General features: G+C 36.9%; 1 long non-coding RNA gene across 4 annotated transcripts in view; it reads right to left on the bottom strand.

Moving 5' to 3' along the window:
* LOC121490447 overlaps nucleotides 1-27,556 on the bottom strand; it is a 142,457-nt gene that overhangs the window by 104,489 nt on the left and 10,412 nt on the right. For all 4 annotated transcript variants that reach the window (XR_005987677.1, XR_005987678.1, XR_005987679.1 and 1 more), the window contains exon 6: nucleotides 3,920-3,990. This is a non-coding gene — a long non-coding RNA (uncharacterized LOC121490447). The remainder of the gene's footprint in view (nucleotides 1-3,919; nucleotides 3,991-27,556) is intronic.

Raw genomic sequence — 27,556 nt, forward strand, 5'->3', positions numbered from 1 at the left:
AATGATGCATAAAAACTTTGTCCTTTTATTCCCTCTTTTATATTTATATTGTTTTTATATTGTGTATTCATTAACAAATTGTTGAAGCTATAGCTATTTTTAAAATTTTTGTCCTTTAACCTTTACACTAGAATTAAGTAGTTACATCACCATATTGTAGTATTAATGAATTCTGCAATTTTTCTGTTTTTTTTTTTTTTTTTTTGTTCCATGGTAATGCTAAAACTTCTTAAGTGGACTCCAGAGGTTTCCCAGAACTGTTTTTGTTCATGCATAGAATGCTCTGTTCAATCATTGATCTTTATGGGGGGAAAGGGAAGCTGGGTTCTCCACCACAATCTACAATTTCCTATTGTCATATCTTCAAGCTCAGATTTTTTTCTTAACCATGTCCAGACTGATAATGAGCCTATCAAAGGTGTTTTTCATTTCTGTTACAGTGCTTTTTTATCTACAGCATTTCTTTTTGATTCTTTCTTAGAATTCCTAATTCTGTTTATGTGATCCATATGTTCTTGCATGTTTTCTACACTTTCCATTAAAATCCTTAACATACTAATTATAGTTTTTTTTAAATTTCCGAGTCTGATAATTCCAACGGTTTTTCCATTTCTGCCACTTCTTGTTCTGATTCTTGTTCAGTATTTTTACATGGTGTTTTTTGACATTTGTATAGACTTGTAATTTTTTATTGGAAGGTGGATATGATGCACTGGAAGGAAATGCAGTGAATAAGCCTTTAGTAATTTAGTGGTAAGGCATTAGGAGAAGTATTCTATAGTCCTATAATTAGGTATCAGTCTCTTGGTGAGCCTGTGCCCCTGGAGCCTGTGAATTTCACAGGTGCTTTCCATTTTTTTTTTTTTTCATTTCTTGTATAGGACGGCTAACTGGGGCTGGATTTGGTATTTTCTTTACTTCATGTAGAAAGCCACAGAGAGCTAGGATGGGTTTTTTCCTGGTCAGGAAGACTCAGATAAAACCCTAGTATTATCTGGTAAAATAATTTCTCCTGAGGTCAGGTTTTGTTAAAGAGAAGGGAATGCTGTGGTATATTTCAAAGTGGTTCCCTTTCCCCTTCCCTTTCTGGAAGCTTTGGGGGATTCTTCTCCAATATTTTCTGTGAGAACCTAGCAGAGCTCTTGGAGGTAAAACTCACAAATGTGTTTCTATCCTGCCCCCCAACTTCCATGACTGGGTCAACCTGGAGTTTTTAACTTTCAGAGTTGTCTACACTGAGCTTCCAGCAATTTGCCAATTACAGCTCAGGTGTTCCTACACTGACATTAGTTCCTGCAGAAGTTTCTGCTCAAGAGTTTCTGTTCTGGAAAGTGTAACTCTCTGTATCTACCCACATATCTGTTTCCAATTCGGGGGGTATCAGTTTGTCCTACAACCTCACTTATATGATGGATCTAAGAAGAGTTAAATATTTTGAGTTTGTTCAGCTTTGTTAGTATGGAGCAGTGACTTCTGAGCTCTTCAAATGAAACTGGAGGTCTCAGCTGATTTTTGACAAAGGTACAAAGCATTCAGTAGATACAAGGGAACCTTTCAACAAATGGTTCTGGGGAAATTAGACGATGATTGTAAAAAGATGAGCCTTCATACTACAAAGCTATAATAATCAAAACAGTATGGTAGTGGCATAAAAATAGACACATAGATCAATGAAACAGAATAGAGTCCAGAACTCAAGCAACACTTAATATGGTCAGTTAATCTTAGACAAAGGAGTTAAGAGTATGTAATGGGAAAAAGATAGTCTCTTCAATAAATAGAGATAGGAAAGCTGGACAGCTATATGCAAAAGAATGAAACTGAACCACTTTTCTTACACCATATACAAAAATAAACTCAAGTGGATTAAGGACCAAAATGTGAAACCTAAAACAAAACAAAACAAAACAAAAAGTACAGACAGTAACTTCTCTGATGTTGGCCATAGCAATGTTTTTCTAGATATGTCTCTTTGAGGCAAGGGAAACAAAAGAAAAAATAAACTATTGGGACTACATCAAAATAAAAAGCTTTTGCACAGCCAAGGAAACAATTAACAAAGCTAAAAGACAAAGTACTGAATGAGAGAAGGTATTTGCAAATCAATATCCAATAAAGGGTTAATATCCAAACTATATAGAGAACTTATGCAACTCAACACCAAGAGATAAATAATCCAATAAAAAATGGGCAGAAGACATGAACAGGCATTTCTCCAAAGAAGACATACAGATGGCCAACAGACACATGAAAAGATGTTAAACATCACTCATCATCAGGGAAATGCAAATCAAAACCACAGTGAGTTGTCACTTCATACCAATCAGAATGGCTAAAATCAACAACACCAGAAACAACAAACAGGTGGGTGTGGAGAGAAAGAAATGCTTATGTACTGTTGGTGGGAAGGCACTGGTATAGGCATTGCGGAAAATAGTATGGAGATTCCTCAAAAAAAATAGAAAATAGAAATACCATATGATTCAGTAATTCCACTATTGGGTATTTAGCATTCAGTGAAAATGAAAACACTAACTCAAAAAGATATATGCACCTCTATGTTTTTGTAGCATTATTTACAATAGCCAAATTATGCAAGTAGACCAAGTATCCACTGACAGGTGAATGGATAAAGTAAATGTGGTACGTGTGTGTGTGTGTGTGTGTGTGTGTACATATATATGCACTCAGCCATAAAAAAGAATGTAATATTGCCACTTGCAACAAAATGGGTGAATCTAAAGGGTATCATGCTAAGTGAAATCAGATAGACAAATACCATACGATTTCACTTATATGGAATTTAAGAAACAAAACAAATGAACAAAGGGAAAAAAAAGCAAAAGACAAACCAAGGAACAGGCTCTTAACTATATAGAACAAACTGATGGTTTGAGGGAGTAGAGGGATGGGTGAAATAGACAATGGAAATTAAAGAGTACACACACTTATCATGATGAGCACTGAGTAAAGTATAGAATTGTTGTAACTTGAAACTATTATAACACTGTATGTTAACTATTCTGAAATTTTTAAAAAGTCCAACTGGCAAAAAAATTAAATTATATTAAATTAATAAAATGAGCTTATATCTCATACTTTATATAAAAAATAACTGAAAATAGGTCATAGAATTATATGTAAAATTATAAAATTTTAGGAAAAATGCAGCAGAAAATCTTCAAGATCTATGAATAAGTACATTTTTTTTACTTGACAGCAAAATCACTATCCATATAAGCAAAACTTAATTCGCTAGGCTCTACAAAAAACAAAACCTTTTAGTCTGTAAAATACCCAATCAAAAGGATAAAAAGACAAACTATACACTGGGAAGGAATATTTGCAAATCATCTGATAAAGGTCCAAAGATTAGAATATTTAAGAGAGTCTCAAAACTCAACATCAAAAAAATTCTATCAGAAAACGGGCAAAACTGACGAGGAGAATATACAGATGGCAAATGAACACATGAAAAGATGTTCAACATCATTAGCCACTAGGAAAATGCAAATTATACCACAATGAGATATTGCTGTATAATTATCAAAGTAGCTAAAATAAAAAAATAGTGACAACATCAAATGTTGGAGAGAATGTGGAGAAACTGTACCACTCATACAGTGCTGGTGAGAATGTGCAATGGTATAGCTGCCATGAAAAATAATTCGGCATTTTCTTACAAAATTAAACTGCAGCTACCATATGACCTATCTGTAATTACACTGCTGGACAGATATCCCAGGAAAGTGAAAACTTCCATTACACAGAAAATTGTACAGAAATGTGCATTGTAGAATTATTTGAATAGTTCCAAACTGGACACAACCTCGATGTCCTTCATCGGGTAATGATTAAACTGTGGTGTATCTGTACCATGATTATTAGTTAGCAATAATTATAAACAATTGGTACCTACCTGAATAAATCTCCAGAGAATTATGCTGAATAAAAAAACCCCGATCCCATGATTCCGTATACACAGCATTCCTGAAATAACAGAATCAGAGAAAAAAATTTGTGATTTCCGGGCTCTAAGGCAGGGTGGGGACAGGAAATAAGTGGGTGGTATAGCTCTAAAGCAGCAAGATGAAGAATCCTTGTGTTGATGGAAATCTCTGTATCTTGCCTGGATCAGTGTCAATACCCTGGTTATCATACTCCGCTATCCTGGTTATCGTGTTCCACTGTAGTTTCACCAGACATTACTTTTGGAGTAAACTGAGTAACGAGTACACGTGATCTCATTATGTCTTTTCTTACAGCTGCACGTGAATCTACAGTCATCTTAAAATGAAAAGTTTAATTAAAAAAAGAAGCAAGGAAGGCACGCTGAAACCCAACCAGAGCAGACCAATGTATTAATAGCAAAAAAAATACAGCATAAAAAGAAAAAAAAAAAAAAGCTTCCTTGGAGAATTCCAGTTAAAAAAAACATACTAAAACATTTCTTAATCAATTGCAAATTAATTCTGATTTCTTTGTGCAGGCCATGGAGAATCCACAGCCCTGGCAAGGCCTCCTTCCTTTCCTTCTAGGACTGCGCTGCCTTGCCCTGCGAGGGGACTCTGAGTTCGGTTTTTGAACAGGCCAACAGTTTCTCCGGATTCAAATTTTGACACGTCCTTTTAAGAGTGCAAGCGAGCTCCGTGGGCTTCCTCGTATTCCAGCATCTCCCTTGTAAAACCGCCAACAACACGGCCAAATCTATTGAGAGCATGCCCTTGTCAACCTTCTGAATTTATTGATATTTACATTTATGATACAAATGAGGTTTTTGAGAGCCTCCTTTTCTGCTGCCTGGTGTTTGCTTTCATAGGACAGAGACCAGACAATTGAGAGGGAAGGAGGCAGCACTTGTGCTGGATTTATTGGCACAGAACGCTGAAGAGCAAGCACACCACCAAATAGAGGATATTGATAAGGAGACTAAATTCATTTGAAATCACTAAAACTCAGTTAGGGGCATATTGTATTAAGTGAAATGCCATTACTGAAGGGCCCAGGGAGAGACTGTATGCCAAGTCATGAGAGCTTTTCAGCTCACTGGAAGGCAGCCATTGCACCCACGCACTACATTTGATGGTTTGGAAGTACAGATAATTTCTGCATAGATCATAAAGGGACTTGAAAATGGCTCAGTCCCTAGGAGCACAGGCAGGGGCTGAATTGTCCCCGAGTGAGAGCATTCAAGGGAGGATCCCCGTGCAGTAAAAACATGCACTGAGTGGGTATGAATCCCAACTTTCCCTAAAGGCTTCCTCGTGATTGTGGTACATTAGTGTGTCTTAAAAACTCCACACTAAGGACCATCAGTTGATTCTGGGATTTTTTTTTTTTTTTCCCAAAGCATCTTTTCCAAGAGAGGATGGCAACAGAACTCTGGTTTATGTAATACACTTGAACCATTTTTAGTTAGTTTCAGAAAGTTCCCTCAGCCGAAGGAAGTTCTCTAGCAGGTTGTGACAGCAGTTTGGGGTCTCTTCTCACTGCAGGAGAGAGCTTGCTACCCGCCGCCGCAAGTTGGAGGAGATTCAGAAAATCTGTTTTCTTCTAAGCAGCCTCCTAGCACTTTCCCCGCAGGTTGTCTGAGGTTTCCTCGCTTGATGTCGCTCGCACCGCCCTTGCACCCCTAATCCTGGGGAGCAAGGACCCACGGTAAACACGAGTCCATTTCAGTGATGCGTATAGACCTGGCGCAGGTTATTCAGACTAAGGAGGCCCCTTATCTAACAAGCACCAGAGCAGACTTTTTGAAAACACTTTTCACCCGTGACAACAGTGGCCCGGTTTTGTCCTCACCAACGATGGAATAAATGCAGTATCTCACGTCACCTACCTCCATGTGTCATTTATGCCAAATTCTTCTGGGCTTGGGCATTGTAAGATGGGCTTTGCACTAGGATTTTATTCCAGCACACACACACCTAGAAGAGTGCCGCTCTGAAAAGGGAGGAAAGGCTTCTCTTTCCTGTAAATCTCTGAAATGGCCAGAGGAGAAACAAATTGTCTTTGCTGTGCTGTTTCACCTGACCTCTCCTATAAGGTAAGCAGAAGAAATTGCCCTTTGAACCTATAGAGGGTATGTTGCAAGTCACCAGGACAATGCCGAAGTGCCACGAGATGACTCGGGTAGTCAGCAAACAGAACACATCTCTGGTTGGAGGAAGATCAAGGGTTATTTACTGCCCACTGAGAGTTTCCACCTAAAAGTAAGCTTGTTTTGTCTTTAAAGATACTGAAGATGATGCAAGGTCCTAATGGAATCAGGAACACCCGGGATGCCTGGGTGGCTCAGTGGTTGGACGTCTACCTTTGGCTCAGGGTGTGACTCCAGAGTTCTGGGATCTAGTCCCGCATCGGGCTCCCTGTGGGGGGAGCCTGCTTCCCCCTCTGCCTGTCTCTCTGCCTCTCTCTCTCTCTCATGAATAAATAAATTAATTAATTTAAAAAAAGAACACCCTAGAAGATATTCATATTTCCAGCAACAAGCACACATTTTGTTCTCTGTGGCCACAAATGCACATGGTGGGCCTTTTGGCAGCATGATCCTATTTTTTTTCTTTATACCTCCAAAGCCCCAAAATAAACTTTATTCTACAGAACTGAGCTGCCAAGGGAAAAAAAAAAAAAAGGATTAGAAACTGTAAATGCTTGTAAGATTATCAGAGACATGGCCTGCAAGCATGTGTTTTAATATATCGAATCACAGCAAATGTATCAATTTTGAAATACCCAAATCCATATTCATTAATTAGAAAGAGTTAGTTTAAGGAAGAAGATGGATCTCTTGGAAAAAAATTAAAAAAAATTAAATGCTTAGAACGTGAATGCTCCCATATATTCCTCTAATTTATGCTCTATGTGACATCTGAGTGGTCTTTCACCATTTAGATGTGATCATATCACTTTCTCGGCAAAACTTTAAACGTGGAACACTTCCTTCAGGAAAAAAGCTAAATTCCTTTGAATGGTACCTCTACTTCTCTCTCGGGGTCTCATTTCTGTCTTGCTTGGCCATTCCTTTCTAGATCTTTCCCTGTCACATCCTGATGGTCCAGTAAGACCAAATGACTGAAACACACCATCTCCTCATTGGCCTCTGTGTTTCTGCATTAGCCTAGAAAGGCCTTCCTAAAACTTCTCTTTATTCTTTAAAACCAGAGTCTCCGTGTATTCCCCTTCTGGAAGCCTTCCCTATTGTTCCCAGCTGACTCTCAGGGTGTGACATGTCCCTGTTGGATTTTGTGCACACATACATGGTTGTCATTACAAATACTTGTTGGCATATCTGTTTCCCAACTAGATTATAAGCTTTCTATGGGAAGAAACCACGTATTGTCATCTTTGTCTCTTCAGCACCACCTACTAAAGCGAGTGGTAAGGTCACAAAGAATTTTGTTGAATGTGTGAATGAATATATGAATCAATCAATTAGCGACAGTAGCTATAAAGAGAATAAACCTGCAGTTTTAAACACAAATCAGCAAAATAAAAACAGAGAACAAGAGAAGACAAATGCCTAATTTCGTCTCTTGTGGTTTGTTTCAGGAGGCACAGGTGGAGTGCTCAGAGCTGATGGCATGATGGTCTTCCTTGCCACCACGAACCATCTTCAAATATTCTCAGAGGTACAATGGAATAGTCCTCCTCCTTACCATCACTGTGTATTTTATCAACATTATATTCTTCTTTTGTTCAAAATCTGCCCACTCACTAAGACAAAGTAAAAGAAATTCTTACATATATCAGTTCATGATTCAAAGAATACCACTTTTTCTGGGGTCTTGAGGTCCTTATTTTATAGAAGCAAAATAAACAGGAGTCTAACAGCAGATCCAAGGAGATCTGCAGGTCCAGATACGTGCCTTTGTCAGCCTTTAAAATAAAGTACTGTTTCAATATGATAGCTTCATGTTTGAGTCCTTGGGAGTACACCTTGGGAAGAGACCTGTGTCTGATCCAGGCAAGCGCATTCTACAGCAAAATGATGGGGATATTAGTCCTTCCAAATCCTCTTTTTCATTCTCATAGACGGATTATTCACGGTCCCCATGAATGAAAGCCTGTTTATTGAAATATTTATTTAATGGTAGTACTCTCAGACACAGTATTAACACCTACCTCACAGTGATATTGGTAGGTATGTAAGATACTATTTATAAAGGGTCTGATTTCTTTCTTAGGATGATATGGGTTAAGATTTTTAAATGTTGAGGATGCGGTTGAGCAGGGCTATATTAATAATTGGACTGGCCACAGAGTAAAGGGTGCTGGATATGTGGATTTTCTAGTTAGCTAAATGTTGTGGATTCTAAGACAGCACGGTGATTAGGAGTAAATTCGAGCCCTAGGCTCCTTGGGTTCAAAACTGGGCTCCCCCACTTCTCAACTTGGATAACTTTATTAATCTTTCTGGAACCTCAGTCTTCATTTTAAAAAGAAGATGATGAAACCATCTATATCCAATGCTATGATAAGTCATATTGAGCTTAAAACAAAAAAGAAAACTGTGTGCCCCTGTACACATTATAAAGTGTCCTCCCCTATTTTAACCAAGTGGAAAAAGAAAAAGTTAATAGAAGTTCTACAATCCAAAAAGCATGATGATACTTAAAGTTTCACATTGTCCAATCTGTCAGCTCATCATTGTCAACCCTCATAAGCCCACACAGGAAGAGGACACATTGGCCCCATGGCCAGAACCTCAGGCTGATTGGAAATTACTGTTCCCGTTGCACAATAATGCAAGGTCATAAAACAATAAACAATAGCCTGTCTTTATTTAAAATTTTGATATTTTGTTCATCCCAATTTTTTTGCATGAATTTTTATTTTTTAAAATACTTCATCACAATGTCGCGTATCTTGACTACTAAATTCTTTGGTATTGCTTACATTTTTTTTTGTACTAACCTGACCCTATCTCATATGTTGTTGTGAAAATTAAATGAAATAATAAATGTAAAGCCCTAAGGACCATACCCCACACATACTTAGTGTTCAGTATGAACATTGTTTTGAATAAGGTTACATGCTTATGGGACACAGATTTTGAACTCTTTGGCATTAATCATTTGTGAGGCAATCTTCTCAGTATGCCCTTATTATTCCTTAATTCTCTTGAGTTCTGTTAACCAACAAGCACCAAACTGACTATATCAATTCACTGGATGTCCTGTTATATATTCTTTATACAGAATAAGGACACAAATATCTTAATTTCTACTTTTTGTCTTTCTGAACAAACCAGCCATTTGGTTTTTGTTTTGTTTTGTATATATTTTTTTATTGGAGTTTGATTTGCCAACATATAGCATATCACCCAGTGCTTATCTCGTCAAGTGCCCCCCTCAGTGCCCATTACCCAGTCACCCCAACCCCCAGTCCACCTCCCTTTCTACCACCCCTTGTTCACTTCCCAGAGTTAGGTGTCTCTTATGTTCTGTCTCCCTCATTGATATTTCCCACTGTTTTCTCTCCTTTCCCCTTTATTCCCTTTCATTATTTTTTATATTCCCCAAAGGAATGAGACCATATAATGTTTGTCCTTTTCCGATTGACTTACTTCACTATTTGCTTCAACGTGGATGGAACTGGAAGGTATTATGCTGAGTGAAGCAAGCCAGCCATTTGGATTGAAGAGGCTAGCCAACTCAGTCTGACACTCAAGCCCATGCTTTCTCACTGAATTGGTCATTTATATGAGTTGATTGATCTGCCCATTGAGTCATAACAGTTGAGCCAGATACTCATGCAGATTTAGTGGTATGGCTAACACCTGCATTGTGAGCTAAGTCAAGGTGGGCCCCTTGGAAACATAGATATTTGAAGACTGTTCTTTCCTATCACGTTGCTCTTTGTTTTGTCACAAAGTGACATCTGTGACAGTCCTACCCCAACTTGAACATATGTTATCCCTATAAGCAACGCACTCTACTCTTCTGAAGACCTCTGAAACCAATCTGTCCCACCAGATCATGATGTAGATTACACCTAGGAATATGACACAGAATGTATGTTGAAAAAGTGCTTCCAAGAGTGACCTTGTCAAAATATATCTGTGCTCTCATAAAAGTCAGATACATGAAGTGCATGAAAAATAAGCAAAAAAGTAAACACACTCCAAAGAAAACTTAGCCGATGTTATTTTAAGTTGAGTGATATTTTGGAAGGGTTAAGCATTCCTACAACTAATATATGATTGAGAGGACTCCACTTTAGGAACTGTGTGAGAATATTATAAACCAAGCCCACACAATATTAAAATAAGTTAAAATATATGCAAAATTTATGAGAGAATGTCAGGTGTAATGCTTGATAAAGTAAGCTTAATGCTTAAGAAATTTATCTTCAGGCTAAAAAAGCCAACTCTTGCAGTTCTGAGTTAGAGTATAATTTTAGAAACTCTTTTCTGTAAAGTCATTCTTTTATTAATGAGATCAACTCTAGGTGAACTGAAAGAGGTAACTTCCTAAAGCATCCAGGAGGACAAACAAGATCCACGAAAGCACCGGGAAGTTAGCATGCCATGTTAAAAAAAAAAAAATGCTGGAAGTCAGCTTCATACTATTTTTTTCTAGGGGAAAAAGGTGAAAAATCTGTCCTCAGAAAAATCTTTTGATTTGTATCCATTCAGTCCATCTTTTTTTCTGTTTGAGGCATTGCTGAAACTTCTGAATAAATAAAGTGTTTGGGGCAAGTGGAAGCTGTGCATTACTTTAGAAGCTTCTCCTTCGTTTTGGGTGTGCCATGTTGTTACACTGAGGGACACCCTATTATCAGGCCGGACTTCAGTAACGTACCACCAGGAAGTCCAGAGAGCAGATTTCCATTGGCTAACTGGTCACATCCTGCGGCTCCCAGCTGAAATAATGCTATGGATCAGCAAGGCAATGAATGAAGGAGGAAATCTGCATATTACACAGTGCCTCTGCAGGATGACTCAGTCTATCTCTCATTTGTAACCCAAATGTCCTTCCTTCACAAAGCAGGCTGGGATGAACTCAATCAACCAGGGTAAATGATTGACAGCCAACACTGCTGAATCATCCAGCAAAGATTAGGAATGAACATCAGACATTTAAATTTGTGAAATCACGTTGTTTTCAGGACTACTAGCAATTTTAAGATGACCTTAAGATCTAGGCCTTTGGCACACTACTCAAAAGCTGGAATCTGGTGTGTACCTTTTTCTAATGGGCCCAACTGATGAGATGGTTCTGGGAGCTCAGGGTTTTCATGCACTATGCACTTGAAAACAGTCACTTTGCAAATATCCCAATTCCTGATTTTCGTCTCTATGTGCTCAGCTTTTCTAAACAAACATGGAATCCTGAAGCAAAATTGGAGACATAAGAAATTGTCTAAGTGATTGATTTTATATCTGTCACATCTCTTTTCAGTAGCTTCTTCAATTCTGCAACCTAATACCAACAACTTGAAAACACACACACACACACACACACACACACACAAAACAAAAACAAAAACAAAAACAAAAACAGAAAACACAACAAAACAACCCAAACACAAAGACGAATGAAATGGTTTGGTTAACCTTTACTATAATGGTTCAACTCTTTTCTAGCATTACTTGGTGATTCAATAAAGGATCACCACTACCGTAGAGTGGTGTTCCTGGTGACACAGCATCACAAGATACTTGGCATGGTAATCCTGCCTGTGAAATTCAAATAGAGCCAATTAACTTGTTCATAGCTGTTCCACATCTCTTATTACCTGACATAATTATTTTAAAAGCTATCATATCAAAGAACAGCATCATTTGCAAGACACCACCTTCAGATTAGCTTCTCTTGCTCTGAAGTCAACCATCCTCTCTCCTTCTTTCTCCTTGTATTGTTTTATGTCTCTGTCCAACTCCTCCTTTCCCATCCTTCTTTCATTTCCATTCTCTCCAAATTTACTTTAAAAAATATTGTAAGATATTATCTTATGCTGGAGTTTAATTTCTTAAAAACCATTCTAAATCCCTCTTGTAAAATGAAGGTGATCAATAAATTGTCTGCTTGCCAATTTTTAAAAATGAAAGGTTCAAAATGGAAGAAAATAGCTGTGAAAGGGTGACTGCAGGCGCCAGAGTTTAGATGATGGAAGGCAAATCTCTCTACTTATGGAGAAAGAAATCTGTAGATGGATCTCTACATCCCACGGAATTAGCTGAAGCTCTTACATTGATATTAGGTATTGAATCTGACCTTCTTTGAGGAATACTTTATGGAATGGACAGTTGACATTATTTCAGGTCATATGGGTTACAAGGTAGCATACTTACTGTAAGCATTAAAGCCTTCTGAAAAAGGAAATGGGCAGCCTCAGAGAATAACAGCTCTCAATATTCATGGCCAGAGGCCAGAATGTCAGAAAGAAAGTGATCACCTACTTTTTCCGCAGTGACTGCCCCCTGATGGGGAATGGAAGGTCTCTTCGGTATTCACTATGCAGAGTCAAGGAGTGTGGCTGGTTCTGGGTTTTGTACTGGGGCTAGCTCTATGCACACTCGTTACAAGGTTATTACTATCATTACGGTGGACAATGCAATAATATTTTAAATGGGCCAAATTTGGCTCCCAGCTATTCATGAGATACTCTTGCAGGCCTTAGGGAAAATGGCTTATGAGTGCAAGGAAATGGAATCTGGCGCACATCCCATTGCTTCCTCTACTACAAATCAAAAAGGGCCTCTGTGAAGAATATCCATAGTTCTGGTTCTCCTGAGCTCTGATGATGAGATACGTCCTTCATGGATAGCTCTATTGGCCCAACTGCAGAACTGGTTTGGGATACACACAATCTAAAACAAGTGGAGTTAGTTACCCAAACTCTTCATGAACCCTTTCTAATGCATTTCTCTGACATCCTGCCTGTCTTCCCCTGATGCATTTTCTCATGCACCACTTTTCATCTTATGAAGAAGAAAACATTTACATGAAGTCAACATGTGCCAAAGTATGTTTGCTGCGATAGTGGTCCTTCAAAATATCCTGCCATAAAAGGATTTTGGGAAAAGTCTTTCTCTTTTGGAGAGTCATAGTATACATGAGTATGTTACAGGCTTTGAGTTGCTTTAGAGAGGAAGGGCACAAGTTTAATTGTAATGTGGGACCCCTATTTTGGGAATTAGATACAATACCTCTTAGAATTATTATTGTTCTAGAGAATTAAATAAAGATTCAAGTGTTAGGGGTCCCACATAGAGAGTAATGTTTAACTTTGAGAGTGCCATAAGGAGATTAGCTATATTTCAAAACTAAACTATACCATTGAAAATTTAAATGAATTAAATGAAATTAAGAGTCTTTCTTAAAAAAAAACCGTAAAGGTATTTATTTTTTTGAAGACACAATTAATTATATACAAGACACAAGGTATCTGTTAAAGGAAAACTTTTGGCATCATGGGGTAGAATGATGTTCTTTAGGTAGTTTTAACATCTACAACTTATAATAATAATTTAGTGTATGAAACATGGCAAATTGTCTCTAGCTCAGAGGTAACTTTGCTGTCCGTTGGATGACTTCTAGAAACCACAACTAAATTTTCGACATTATTTTGTGTTTATTCCAAATGTGAGCAATTAAGCCAATTAACTCTGTTTAGGATATGTACCCTTTCAACTTCAAAATGGAAATTTCTTTTCAACCAAATTTCTGGTAACTTTCAGTCCTGATGTAATGGTGAGCCAATTGATTTTTAACAATTTAAAAATAGGATTCCAGCAAAAACACTTTGTGCATATAACCATCTGCACAAAGATGCCCTGGCAATTATTAGCTTGGTCTCCCTCTGCAGAATTCTTGGGGAAGCATGTTCTGCAGTCAACTAACCTTTTTTGTTAAGAAGCACTCAGTGCCGCAGAGAGAAATTTAACAGGTTACTCCATCCATAGACTTTAGACAGCTTATGTACAGGGAGTGAAGGCTTCTAGGCTAGTCTTGTTTTTCTACTCCCATCCTTCAGTCCAGGTGGCATTGGGCAGGGGTGGGAGGGGGTGCAAACTTGAGGGAATTGGGCAGACGGAAAGTGGTGTACAACCTTTCTTCTACAGAAGTAATTCTTTGTCCAAATTAGGGGCAAGTTCACAGTCTCATCAGAAACAGAGACTCTGCTGTAATCATTATATTGGAGCATATGTGAGGAGACACAGAGCCTTATGTACATGCACCAGTGGACCTTTTTGTAGTATTGATGTTTCTTGTGATAAAGAGTAGAGAAACTGAACATTCAGGAGTTCATTTTAGAATAAGCTTTTGCAGCTATGAAGTCAAGCAAGAAACCTACATCGAATAAGAAGTTTTATCTATGATTTTTAAAAATAATCTTCCACATAGGCTAATGCAAGGAGCACTATCTAAGATCTAGAAAGTTCTTGAGAAACATAAAAGCCAAGTTTTCCCTTCATTTGAGGCTGCTAGGTCGTGTGGAAAGGTGTGACCTAAGACCAACAAAGATGGAATTTTCAATATTTAAGATTTATAGAAGAGGCTTTGGTGGACAACAAGGCACAGAGGAGGACAGAAAGCGGGGAGAGATAAAGACTAATTGAAAACAGGCTGAAAAAAACCTTGGCTTTCCAAATGAAATGAAGCATTTTAAATAATCCCATGAATTTACTGAATGTTTAATAATATTGTATTAGAATCAAGTGCTGCTCTAAGCTAGTTAAGGAAGTTTTTTTGTTTTTTGTTTTTTGTTTTTAGCAAGTTTGAAAGCTACAGAGTTACCTGAATAGTCAGACTAGAGAGAACTGTAGAGTTCCTCTGAGGGGTAAAATTTTAATTCCATCTATTTGTAATTCTGTCTATTTACATAGTTGTGAAGACAGTAGGATCAGACCATCTAGGAGAAGTAAATACATACTCTGGCTCAAGATGTATTGATTCAGTATTGTTTCTCTAGGTGTAGACCCAGTTTAAGTTAGTTTTAACCCCTATATTAGTAACTCACTTCCTTTAAGGTTTTCAGTGACCTTTGCCGGATTCTCATGTAGAATGTTGCCTTAATCTTGGCTGATCTAAGCCTATTATACTTAAAGCTTTGTCCCTTCAGGAAATGCACAAGTTGGCTGATTTTCCTAAACTGCCTCTTTCACTCAGCCCCTCTCTATTTGAAAGCCTACAGTCATTTCTGGTTTTCCATACCCTGGTCAGCGCCTGGCACAGATATGAGGTGGGCTAATCTGTACCACTCTAGACCTGTCATTCTCATCCTTCCTTCCTTGACAGCACCTCTCAACACCCTTTCAATGCTGACCTTTGCCTTCTTCTGTCCTGACCCATGACACTCAAGAACTTAGAGTGCTACTAACTCTACCTACTAGAATTTACAATGCCCTACAGGAGCACTTACAACCTAAAAGAGTGAGCTACAAGTGGAAGGATTTCAGGTACAAACCAGCAGGCAAAGAAAAATGCAAGGACCACATGCACGTCCTAGTTTGCAAAGCAGCATGTTGTGATGTGTAAGGCTGATTCTTACTGTATTTCAGTTCCCTCATTAGCAAAAAGGTAATTATGGAAGTCCTTATGGGGTTGTTATTAGGTATAAATGACTTAGTATTTGATAAAAGCTTAGAAAATTAATACTTTGCAAGTGTTTAATCATTAAATAAAAATAAGCATCCAGATTTGTCAGGGTATTAAAATGCTAAAGTTGAACAGCTTAAACCACAAACTTCCATGACATGATTCCAATACCTTCCATCCATATGCAGTTTCTTTTTTTCAAAATATTTTATTTATTTATTTATTTGAGAGAGATAGGGATTGAGAGAGAGAGAGAGAGAGAGAGAGCAAGAGAGAGCCAGCACTTGCAGGAGTTGCGGGGAGAAGCAGAACTTCTCACTGAGCAGGGAGCCTGATGCTGGGCTCAATCCCAGGACTCCAGGATTATGACCTGAGCCCAAGGCATATGCTTAACCAACTGAGCCACCCAGACACCTCTCATATAGAATATCCTCTGCTATAGGCAGACTGGTCTACTACCTTTCTCCTACACTTGAAATACTCCCTCAGACCTCATTTTCACATAACACAGCCTGCTTCACTTGGACTAGTCCTGTATCTCTCTGCTACCTCATTAAATTTTACTTAACTTCTAAGGCCCAGATTAAATTTTCTTCATAAATCAGCTCTTGCCAACTGGGGTCTACACTGGCTCTGTTTTTTCTGAACAACAATACTTCTTGTGTAAAGCATAACTCTTGTGTTATAGAGAAAGTACTCAGTAATTAAGCTGCAAGAGAGCTGACACTCAGAATGATATCTTATTTCCCTTCTTGCCCAAGGGAGAACTGATCTCCTTCATTTTCACTCCTCTATAAAGCAGATGCCCAGGCTAACTGACAATCCAGTCTGCCTTGGTTCACCTCTACAGAAGAGTGTGTTCTAATTGTGGAACGGCCCCTCTGTGTATGGCTTTATGTTTGTGATGACCAGCGCTCTTCCCCATGTTATCTGTTCTAAACTACTCTCACTGCACCAATCATGATTTCTTCCAAAAAAATGAAATTCACAGGCAATAAATAATTGAATATTTCAATTTTTCTAAGTAGCCACTCTCTTGCCACAAAAACAAGGAAATATGGAAGTGCATCCTTGCTCAGAGTTTTGTTGTGTTTTTTAGCAAACTTTATCTTTTTGTTGTTGATCTCTGGCTCATAGGTGCTACAGTATTCAACAAATATTTAGTGAGCATCTATTGTGCAAGGCTCTAAGAAAAAAAAAGGTAAGATAGCTCTACCTTCAAAGAGCTTTCTATAAATAATCAATTGGTGTAGCCCATTAAAATATAAGACAATAAGATAATAAAATAAAATAAAAAATAAAAATTAGTAAGATGTTTGGAAAGCTGATACATAGAAAACCAAGAGAAATTAAAGTTTTCTATGAATCCTAGTAATTCTCCCAGGACCAAGTTTAAGGAATAAAGGGAAAAATATTTACCATTTTGTTACAACTATCCTAATTGTTCTTTTTTTAATTTGGGCAAGACTGAGGTGTCCAACCTAGGTGAATAGTAGTAAAGCACTTCAAAAGATAGGGAGAATTAAGGATTTCTATAAGATCTAGAAGAACAATTATAGCCAGTTTTAACTATTCTTAGCTATGGGAGAGAGGGCCCCTGCCTTACCCTGGGCTTTAGAAGTTCTTGCTCTAGGTTTCTCAGCTCATACTTCTCCCCAAAGCGGGAAGAGTTTGTGAGGCTAAGGTAACAACCCTTTTAGAAAGTGGTCCGGGTATCAGGATTCTGAGTTCCCCAACTGCCTGGTGTGTGCCTCCAGGCCTGAGGGATGGCCAAGGGGTGCTGTTGGTATGGAGCGTGGATGGGGACGAGCTGTATGCATTGAGATGCCTCCACACATACACTAGGGCTTCTAATAGTGCGGGATAAAGTAGGGGTAAGAAAGAAAAGGGGGCTGGTCAGGGCCATGAGTTGTGGGCTGGCCCTCTCTACACGGTCATTTTCCATGGAACTCCCAGGAATCCAAGAATTCTAGGATTATATCTGAGCTTAGGGGTCATTGTGAAGGTATACATCTAAAGGTAGGAAGACCGAATACATGTTATTTAACAGTTCATTAACTTGATTTATGACTTTTAAACATTAAAGGTAGCATGTGTCAGTCTCCATATTTATTCTTGCCCTAGCCTCCATGTGAGCACTAAGGCTGAATATAGCCATATGCACATATGAAACCGGGTTTGACCCAGACTGCCATTCCTCAAGAAATCACTCCAGGTTCTTTCTCCAGCCTCCCTACACTCTCCTTTACTTCCTGGACTGTTTCTAGCATAGTGCTGCCTCCCTGCCTGACCCAATGAGAGTGGGACACTTGTTTGGACCATTGGTTTGGTCTCTACTTTTTTCTTCTGTCTGAATGCTATCTTCCTTTTTCCACATTTTTGGGTTTCTAATGTTTTAAGCCAGGTTTCATTCTACTTTTTTGCTCAAAAATCTCAAACTCAGATTTGTTTGAGAGCCAGTTGCATCTTCAGTGGCTGGCATGTGTAGTTGCCACAAACCTCAGCTATTCTCTGTTACAATACATGATAAGCCTTTCTTTGGTATGAAAAAAAAAAAGGGAAAAAAAAAGGAAAGCAAGAAATATCCTCAAAAAGAAAACCCAGTGTGTTCACAATTGATGTAAAGAAGTAAAAGGGAAAGAGAAGTGAAGGTATTCACTCAAAAACTTTTGAAAGCATGAAAGCTTCAAGTGATGATATTTAGTGATGGCTGAGATGTATGGCTTGCACAGGAAGCTCTGTGGCATATGCAATCATCATGTACTGTACCCTTTGTATATATCAAAGTTTATCATAAAGTCAATTCTGATAAACTCCAAATATTTTAGTAGATTAATAGTTTTAAAATTAATTAATTACCTGATTCATTAATTAATTGTACAAATATTCATCTAGTGTCTGTCCAATAGACTAGCTGGTATGTTCCAAAATAAGCCCACCATGGCTGTTCCATTATACCTAGAAGGACTTCGTGTCACAGCTATCATGAAAAAAATCAGCTCCTCTTTCTACTGTTTTACACAACTGAAGCTCCCCCTTAAACATTAGCATGTCTTACTTTAACTCTTTTTGATGGAAATATTTCTAAGGTATCCTCATTTCCTTAGTGTATACTAAATGTTCTTTAATCACTCATAAAGTCAATCGCTGTTTTAATTAATTTTTAATTCTGTGGTGTACTCAGAAAATTTCAATGTATAGATAGCAGTCTGTTTGGTTTTTTATTTGTAACATATAATTTTTTAACCTACTCTTGCTCATCATTTCTATCCTTGCGCCTTCTCTAGTACTGCCATTGACAACTCCTTTTAATGTTCCTCTCACCTTTTAACTGGGAAACCAGATTTGGTAAAACTTTTTCCAAAATAGCAGTGAGTGTCTGACATATTGTTTATGACATTTAGTACACTAATTTTACACATCTCTTTTAGCCGCTTAAGACTGGTTTTGATTGTTTCCTATTTCTCAGGTGTATTGAGAAGAGAACTTATGGATGAATAGTAACTAGATAAATGAGATATTATTAAAATGTTTCTAAATATATTACAAAACATGTCACAAGATACCTGGCTAGTTTGGAAAATATTATTTTCTTAAAGAGGCTAATTCAGTGAAATTGCTTTGATTGAATTGACTGATTATTAACCAGGTCAGTGCACTCAATTGTCTGTATGTCTACATCTAGTATTAAGAATATATTTTGCATCCTAAATACTCTGAAACTCAAACCCTGAAATATCTATAAAGCTTGTAAAACAAAGATATTAAAATGGGCTAAGAGAACAACCTCCAGTATGATAGTATGAGGTAAATGTTGCCCAGCTCCCCAGTGAAACTGGTGAAAATTATTTTTTTAATTAAATAAAAGCGTTTGGAATTCTTAGTGGGCAAAGAGCTTATAAAGATACTATTGAAAAATATCTATGAAAATTTGGTAATAAAAATAAGAGTATATGGCATTTCAACCAAGATCACTCTCTCTCTCTCTCTCTCTCCCACTCCAGTTCTGTGAGGGGGAGATTCCCCTCCAGATTAGTGTCACTGAGAACACAAGGTTCCCTCTCCACCCAGGACGCAGAGAGAGGTCTTCTTCCTGGCAGGAGCAGAATACCAGCATTTTTAATCCTGTCCCAACTGTCTTATGGCTGAGGCTAGATCCCAGATTAGAGCAGTTGAGAAAGAGGGACTCATTCTTTGCACCCAGCCTCCAATGTATAATAGAGGCTCCACTGCTACCCAAATTACTCTTTCTCTGGCTCATGGACCATGGTTTCACACCAGAAGAAGCAAGCTGAGAGAATCTCAGTTCTCTGCTCCCTCCCCATGGAGTTGTTGATTCCTAGAATAGAGGTGACCTTGAAGAGATACTTGCCATTTCCCTTCCCTCAGATCCCTGGTGCAGAGACTTTTGACTGGGGAGAAAAGCAGGCCATGATGCAGATAGCTCTGTATCTCTTTCTAGGGAACTACCTTCTTTTGCAAGCTAGAATGAAGAAATTCAAGCCTAAAGGCACTCTTAAGAACAGGAGAGGTTGTGGTGAAAGGCAATTTGGAGGAGATTTGAAGATACAGGTTAAACTGTAGGCCAACTAGTTTGCAGAAGAGAACAGGGAACAATACAGCTGGGAAGAGACCTCCAAGGATCAGAACAAAAATCAAACCCTGATCTCAGAAACTACTCTTTCAAAGCAGCCAAAACCTGCAAGGATTAGTTTGTAGAGCAATTTATATCCCAGGGCATTATTAAATGCAATAATCAGCGGGCAATTAGTGGAGTTTAACAGCTAAATGTGGTCAGGGAAGGAGAGGGAGAGGGTCCTACCAATGCCACTATCATTCTGGGTGGCTATGAACACATCCAAATCTGTGCATCCCGAGAAACAACACTGGTATCAGAAAAAAGATAGATTTTAAAACAAAAAAAAATAATACTAGAAATAGAGACATTTTACAGTGATACAAGAGTCAATCCATCAAAAAAATATAACTATATACATATACACTAACTAATAACGAGTGCCAAAATTCATGAAGCAAAAATTGACAGAAATAAAAAGAGAAATAGACAGTTCCACAATAGCAATTGAAGACTACAATACCCCACACTCACTAATGGAAACAACAAATAGACAATGAAACCAGGGATGAACCAGGGAATATAAGACTATACAATAATGTAAACCAACTAGACCTAAAAGATAACCATAGAACACTTAACTAAAAACAACAGAATGTATGGTCTTTCCAAATGCACACAGAACATTCTCCAGGATAAGCCATAAGCTCGGCAATAAAACAAATTTCAATAAATTATAAGGGCAGAAATAACATAAAGTATGCTCCTGAACCACAATGGAATAAAATTAGAGATCAATAACAGGAAAATAATTGTAAAATTCACAAAATACGGAAATTAAACAACACTCTGTTAAATGACCAATAAGGTAAAGAAGAAATCAGAAGGGAAATTAGAAAGTATTTTTAGATGAATGAAAATGAAGACACAACATACCAAAACTTATAGGATGCAGCTAAAGCAGTGTTGAGAGAGAAATAAATCGCAGTAAAGGTCTATATTAAGAAAGAAGAAATATCTCAAATGAATAATTTTCCCCTTTCAGACACTGAAAAATAAGAAGGGCAAATTGAATCTAAAGAAGGCAGAAGGAAGGAAATAATAAAGATTATAGCTGAAATTAATGAAATTGAGACTAGAAAAAAATGACAAAATTGATGAAGCCAAAGCTGGTGCTTTGATCAACAAAGTTTACAAACATTTAGCTAAATTGTCAGGAACAAAAGAGAGGAGGATCAAAGTTTTAGAATTATAAATAAAAGACATTACTACTGACCCTATAGAAATAAAAAAAAAAAAGATTATAAAGAACTACTATAAACAATTGCATGCCAACATATTAGCTTAACTGGACTAATTCCTAGCAAGACACAAAATACCAAAACTGACTCAAGAAAAAATAGACAATCTAATAGACAATAGGCTTATACCAAGTGAGAAATTAAAGCAGTAATCAAAAACTTAACAAGAAAGGAAAACTCAGGCCAAGATGGCTTTACCACTGCATTTTACCAAATACTTAAAGAAAAATTAATGCCTATTCTTCACAAACTCTTCCAAAAAGTAAAGAGAAGACTTCCCAACTCATTCTGTGAGGTCAGTATTAACCTGATACCAAAGCCAACATCATCACACACATGAAAGAAAAATACAAATCAATACCGCTAATGAATATGATGCAAAGACCCTCAACAGAAACTAGCAAACCAAATCCAGCAACATATATAGAGAATTATATGCCATAATACAAAAATGGTGCTGGGTAACCACATGCAAAACGATAAAGTCAAACCCTTTACTCACACTATCTACAAAAATTAAGTCAACGTGGATCAAAGACCTAAATATAAGAGTTAAAGCTATAATACTTTTAGAAGAAAACAGGGATTTGTAAATCTTCATGACATTGGATTTGGCAATGAATTCTTAGATATGATACCAAACACACAAGTAGTAAAAGAAAAATATAGATAAATTGGACTTTATCAAAATAAAACATTTTCATGCAAAAGACACCATCAAAACAGTGACACTCCAAAGAGTGAGAAAGAATATTTTCAAAGAATGTATCAGATAAGGGATTTGTATCCAGAATTTATAAAGAACTCTTACAATTCAATAGTAAATAGACAACTTAAGGTTTTAAAAATGGGCAAAGGGTCTGAATAGGTATTTCTCCAAGGAAGATTTTAAAATGGTCAAAAAGCACATGAAAGGATATTCAACATTATCTTCAGGGAAATGTATCTAGAAAGCTAGAATTAAAATAATAACTGGTATATAGTCAAATGCTCTATTTCTAAGCTATACCTTCAACAAGAACTGGTATGGATGTGGAGAAATCAAAACCCTCATATACTAATGGAAAATAAAATGATGTTGCCACTTTGGAAGACAGTCTGATTATTTCTAAGACCATCAAATAGAGATTCTAACTGACCCAGAAATTCCATTCCTACATATGTAACAAACAAATAAAAACATTTCCATGTAGAAACTTATACATGAAGGTTTATAGCAGTATTATTTGTAATGGCCAAAATGTGTAAACATCCCAAATGTCCATCAATGGATAAATGAACAAAATTTAGTACGTCCATATGATGAAAAATTAAAATTATTCAACAAAAAAGGAATGGAATAATAAAATGTGCTATAACACAGATGAATCTTGAAAACATTTATGCTGAGCAAAAGAAGCCAATCATAAAAAAAACATATATCAGTCAATTAATCTGAAAGTTCTGGACAGGGAAATCTATAGAGATGAAAAGTCTATTTGTAGTTTCTTAGTGATGGGCGTGGGGGGTAAGGCATAGTGAGATGACAGATAAATGGTATAGGGTTTCTTTTTAAGGTGATAGGAATATTCTGAAATATGGATGGATATCTTTGTGACTATACTAAATAAAATCCATCAAATTATAAGTACCATAATAAAAACAATTGATAAATTTGACCACATATAATATTTAAATATCTGTATTTTAAAAGAAACCAAAGTTAAAAGAAATTAAACTGAATAGAAGTTATTTTAAAAATTTAACAGAAATAAAAGTATAGTATTAATAATCTATAAATAACTTCTGCAAATTAATAAAAATGACAAATGAGCAGAGAATGTAAGTGCCATTTTACAGAAGAGGAACAGTGAATATGAGTCAAATGAAAAGAATTTCAGCCTCAACGGGTACTCATGAAATATAAATATTAAATAATGAGACAATTTCCTACTCACAAAATTAACAAAAATACAAAGTCTAAGAGCACCAATGTTGGCATTGAAGTGGAGAAACAGAAACTCCACATTCAGACTATTGGGTCTATAAGCTGGTATAACCAATTTGAAAAGCCATTTAATCAAATGTCATAATCTATGTCCTGGTAATTTGACTCCTAGTTATACTCCCTAAAATAAGTCAAGCATATGAACTGAAGAAGACACATATAAGATGTTCATTGTAGCCACTGTTTCTAATTGCAAAAATCTAGAAACATCACAAATGTCCATGAGCAGGAAATTCATGATATATTTACCATGGGACAGTAGACATCAGTTAAAATGAGAAGCCAAGGGCATATATGACAATAGAAATAGATCTTAAAAAACATGTTGAGTAAAATTAAGGCAATTGCCAAATGATACATATTTAAATAAAATTTTAAATCTTTCAAAAATTTTAGTCCACAAATACACACGCAAAAGTTAATATAAGTGCACAAGTAAAAGGGCAAAAACACATGGGATTGATAAACATTGAATTAATAATAATCATCATCTCATTGAGAAAGTCCATGGAATGGAACTGGAAAGGTGTTTACTGAGGGAATGTTATTTTTAAAAGTCTAAAGCAAATGTGTCATAATGTTAGGATTTAATGGAAAGGCAAAGCAAAAACGTAGTGTAGGATGAGAATTATGTGCACAGGTTCTGAACCAGAATGCTTTGTTTCAAATTTGTCCTCTGCTACCTACAATCTGTGTGACTTTATGCAAAGTACTTAACTCCATGCTCACTCAGAAAATCAGGATGATAATAATAGTACCACATAATAGGGGTGTTCTGAGAATTTAATGAGTCAATATGTGTAAAAATTCAGATGAATGCTTGGCATGTAGTGTTTAATATTTTTATTTGTAAGCTGCATAATTAAGCCTCAATATTTATTTTTCTATTCTAGTTTCTCTGTTTGAAATATCACACAATAAAAATACTATTATTTCTTAAATTATACCAGACTTTACATGGGAAGAAAAGGCAGAGAGGGGCTATCCACAGGGACACATTTGATATAAGCTGATCAGTCTCTGCTTTATAACCTGGATATTTAAATTTCTGAGAAATAAAAGTTAATTACAGGTAAATATTCTACCAGTTAAGGCAATGACTACACCAGGTAGCCACTTACTGAGTTAAAAAGTATTTGGTAAGTTGTCCTCTGCTTGTCTAGCTTTTCCTTATGCAGTAGACAAGATTAAAAAAAATAATCAAGCAATAGTCAACAGATTCCCTGCCCTTATTAGCATGTGTTCAAAATAACCAGAGAACAAGGCAAGGAATTATATAAATGCCATATTTTATGACCCTGTGTACTGGAGTAATGCAGTGATGAGAAAGGGCTGTTTGGCAGGAATAATCAGGGAAGGTTGATGGGTTGGTGGGGTTGGGTGTTTGTTTGTTTGTTTGTTTTACGTGAAGATAAAAATCAGGAAGACAGGAAACTGTATAAGAAGCAAGAATGAACATATCCTGAAAGGGGATTATCTGTTTGCTGGGATCAGAGGGCTTACCCCAGGGGGGCAGGAAAGACTAGCAGGTTAGACAAGCACGGTGGGTGCCATTAATATCAGAACCATACTTTATGAGAGTTAAAGGAGAATTCTTTAAGCGTGACTTCTGGTGGAGTTGATTCTGAGAACCTTTTTACCAGGAAGCAGTTTAGTTTGAATGTCTAAAAAAAGAACTCCGAATTTTATACTTTTGACAATAAAGACGAGAAGCTATACCTTGAAGCTATAGATGAAGAAGACATTTGGAAGGATTTTCAACGTGACAGAGCCTCCATTCGAGCAAATACATACATAACTAAAGAAATTTAGTTTTAAAAACAATGGCATATATTTTAGGAGAGGAAAAGCAACTGGCTGTGAAACCTCTCACCACATCTTTTCTGGAGCTCATGGAGAGAACCCTACAGCTATCTTTACAACTACCCAACAAGCTCTTGGAAATTGGCTTTTTCTGTGATTTAATAACACCATTTACAGGAAACAAAACTTAACTTTTTTAATACTCACTAAGAGAATGAAGGCAGAGGCAGTAGCCAGTGAACGATTCATTACCTTTGTGAAAACAAACATGTAAATAATCCTTTACTTAATTTCATGAATGTGGTGTGGGAAGGGAGAAGTAAATCCTTTTCAGATACTATGCTGGTGGCTGTAAACACCCTCTCACCCTACCCTGTGGTCTCAGTGACATGCTGGTGCTAAAGTGAAAATATTCAACCAATTCTAATAGACTGAAAATAAAAATAAACAGCTTAATTACATGGTGGGTGTTTTTGAATGGTTTTCTGAATTTTAAAGTGCTCATCATATGTCTCTATTATTTCACACTCCACAAGACTTCCTCGCTTGGAGTACTCAATGAAGTGAGATGGATGCAACAAATAGCCAGGAAGCATCATGTTTCCAAAGCTAGTATCTCGGCTCATTTCATCATTGAGGAGGGCAGTGAAATGGTAAGCGTTGTGGCAACATTGCTGCCCATACTTCTACTTGAATATAATGCGTAGCTCAAAACTTTTATTTCAAATCAGGAGAGGAGGAAACACTGGTTGAGAAATATTTGATTAGTCTTTGGTCAGCTGAGATGTGGATTTTCAGATTTAGGGATATGTTGTAAACTTTCAGAAGACAACCAAATCTATCAAATGTGGTGGCACTGCATTCAAAGGAAGCCTACACAAAAGCTTCATGACCACAGTGACAATAAATACTGTGTCACGTTACTAAAGAAAAATCATTTTGAAAACTCCCTTTCCCTAAAAGTCAATTAGCAGACTATGTGATCCAATCAGGCATCACTGTTTTTGAACTTTTTGGTGTTGAAACTGTGGACAAAGGAGAGAGTGAGAAAGAAAAGAAGAGAGATAAACATAAAGTCAGAGATAGAGATATACAGATAGACAACAGAGACAGAGACAGAGATAGAGATAGAGGAGGAAAAGGAAGTGAAAAAGGAGGAAGTGAAGGTGAAAGAAAAGAGAGAGTAAATGATGAAAGGGAAGAAAAGAATAAAAGATGAAAGGGAGAAAGTAATGTAGGAAGGAAAGAAGAAATGAAATACAAAACTTTTACAACTGGGAATGCCTGGGTGGCTTAGTTGGTTGAGGTCTGCCTTTGGCTCAGGTCATGACCCTGGGGACCTGGGACCTAGTCCCACATCGGGCTCCCTGCAGGGAGCCTGCTCCTGCTGCTGTCTATGTCTCTGCCTCTCTCTGTGTGTCTCTCATGAATAAGTGAACAAAATCTTTAAAATAAATTTTTTTAACCACTAAAGAAATAATGAGTTTCAAAAGTTTTCTTTCAGGAGCTTATGGATATATTAGAATAAATTAATAACTGGAATTCCTCTTTGGAAACTGTCAATTTATTTCTCATAAATACATTAGATGCAATTTTTACATTAGATACAGTTTTAAATCTTTATAATAACAAAAATGTCTTATCTACCATATTCATCGATCTTACTTGTGAATTCCATTTTTTTCCTCAAAGTCAATCTAGGCTGGTCTTTTGTTTTGTTTTGTTTTTAAGATTTTATTTCTATTTATTCATGAGAGATACAGAGAGAGAGGCAGAGACATAGGCAGTGGGAGAAGCAGGCTCCATGCAGGGAGCCCGACGTGGGACTCGATCCCGGGAAATGGAATATTCCATTTCCTGTTTCCTGAAGTCTCTTGGGTTCTGAGAAACACTTTTGTTGTTTTCATTTTGTTTTATTGCAGGTACAGATGGTTGATTAATCATATTTCTCAGGTCGTGGCACTTTCTTATAGGTTGATGCCAGGCTCCTTCTTGTTTTATGAGTGTGTGTGTGTATGTAAGAATATAGGTGAAGTATATACGCATTTTTATTCTCATTCGCCATTTCCATTTTCCTTATTCTCATAACAACCACTTCAAAATAATTAACATATATGCTTGAGATTGAATTTAACATTGGAAGTATATATGGTATCTTGTGTGTATGTATGTTTTTGATTACATATGTGACATCGTGCTTAGAGTTTTTTTTCATCTCTGTGCTTTAGAGATCCATCTACGTTCCTGTGTGTGTGTATCTGTCCATTTGGTTATTTCGAATTGCTGCATAAAATTCCACAGTGGGCATCTTTTACATCTTGCATATTTACCTCTTTTATAT

Source organism: Vulpes lagopus, chromosome 5 (genome assembly GCF_018345385.1).
Source record: "Vulpes lagopus strain Blue_001 chromosome 5, ASM1834538v1, whole genome shotgun sequence".
Taxonomy (NCBI): domain Eukaryota; kingdom Metazoa; phylum Chordata; class Mammalia; order Carnivora; family Canidae; genus Vulpes; species Vulpes lagopus.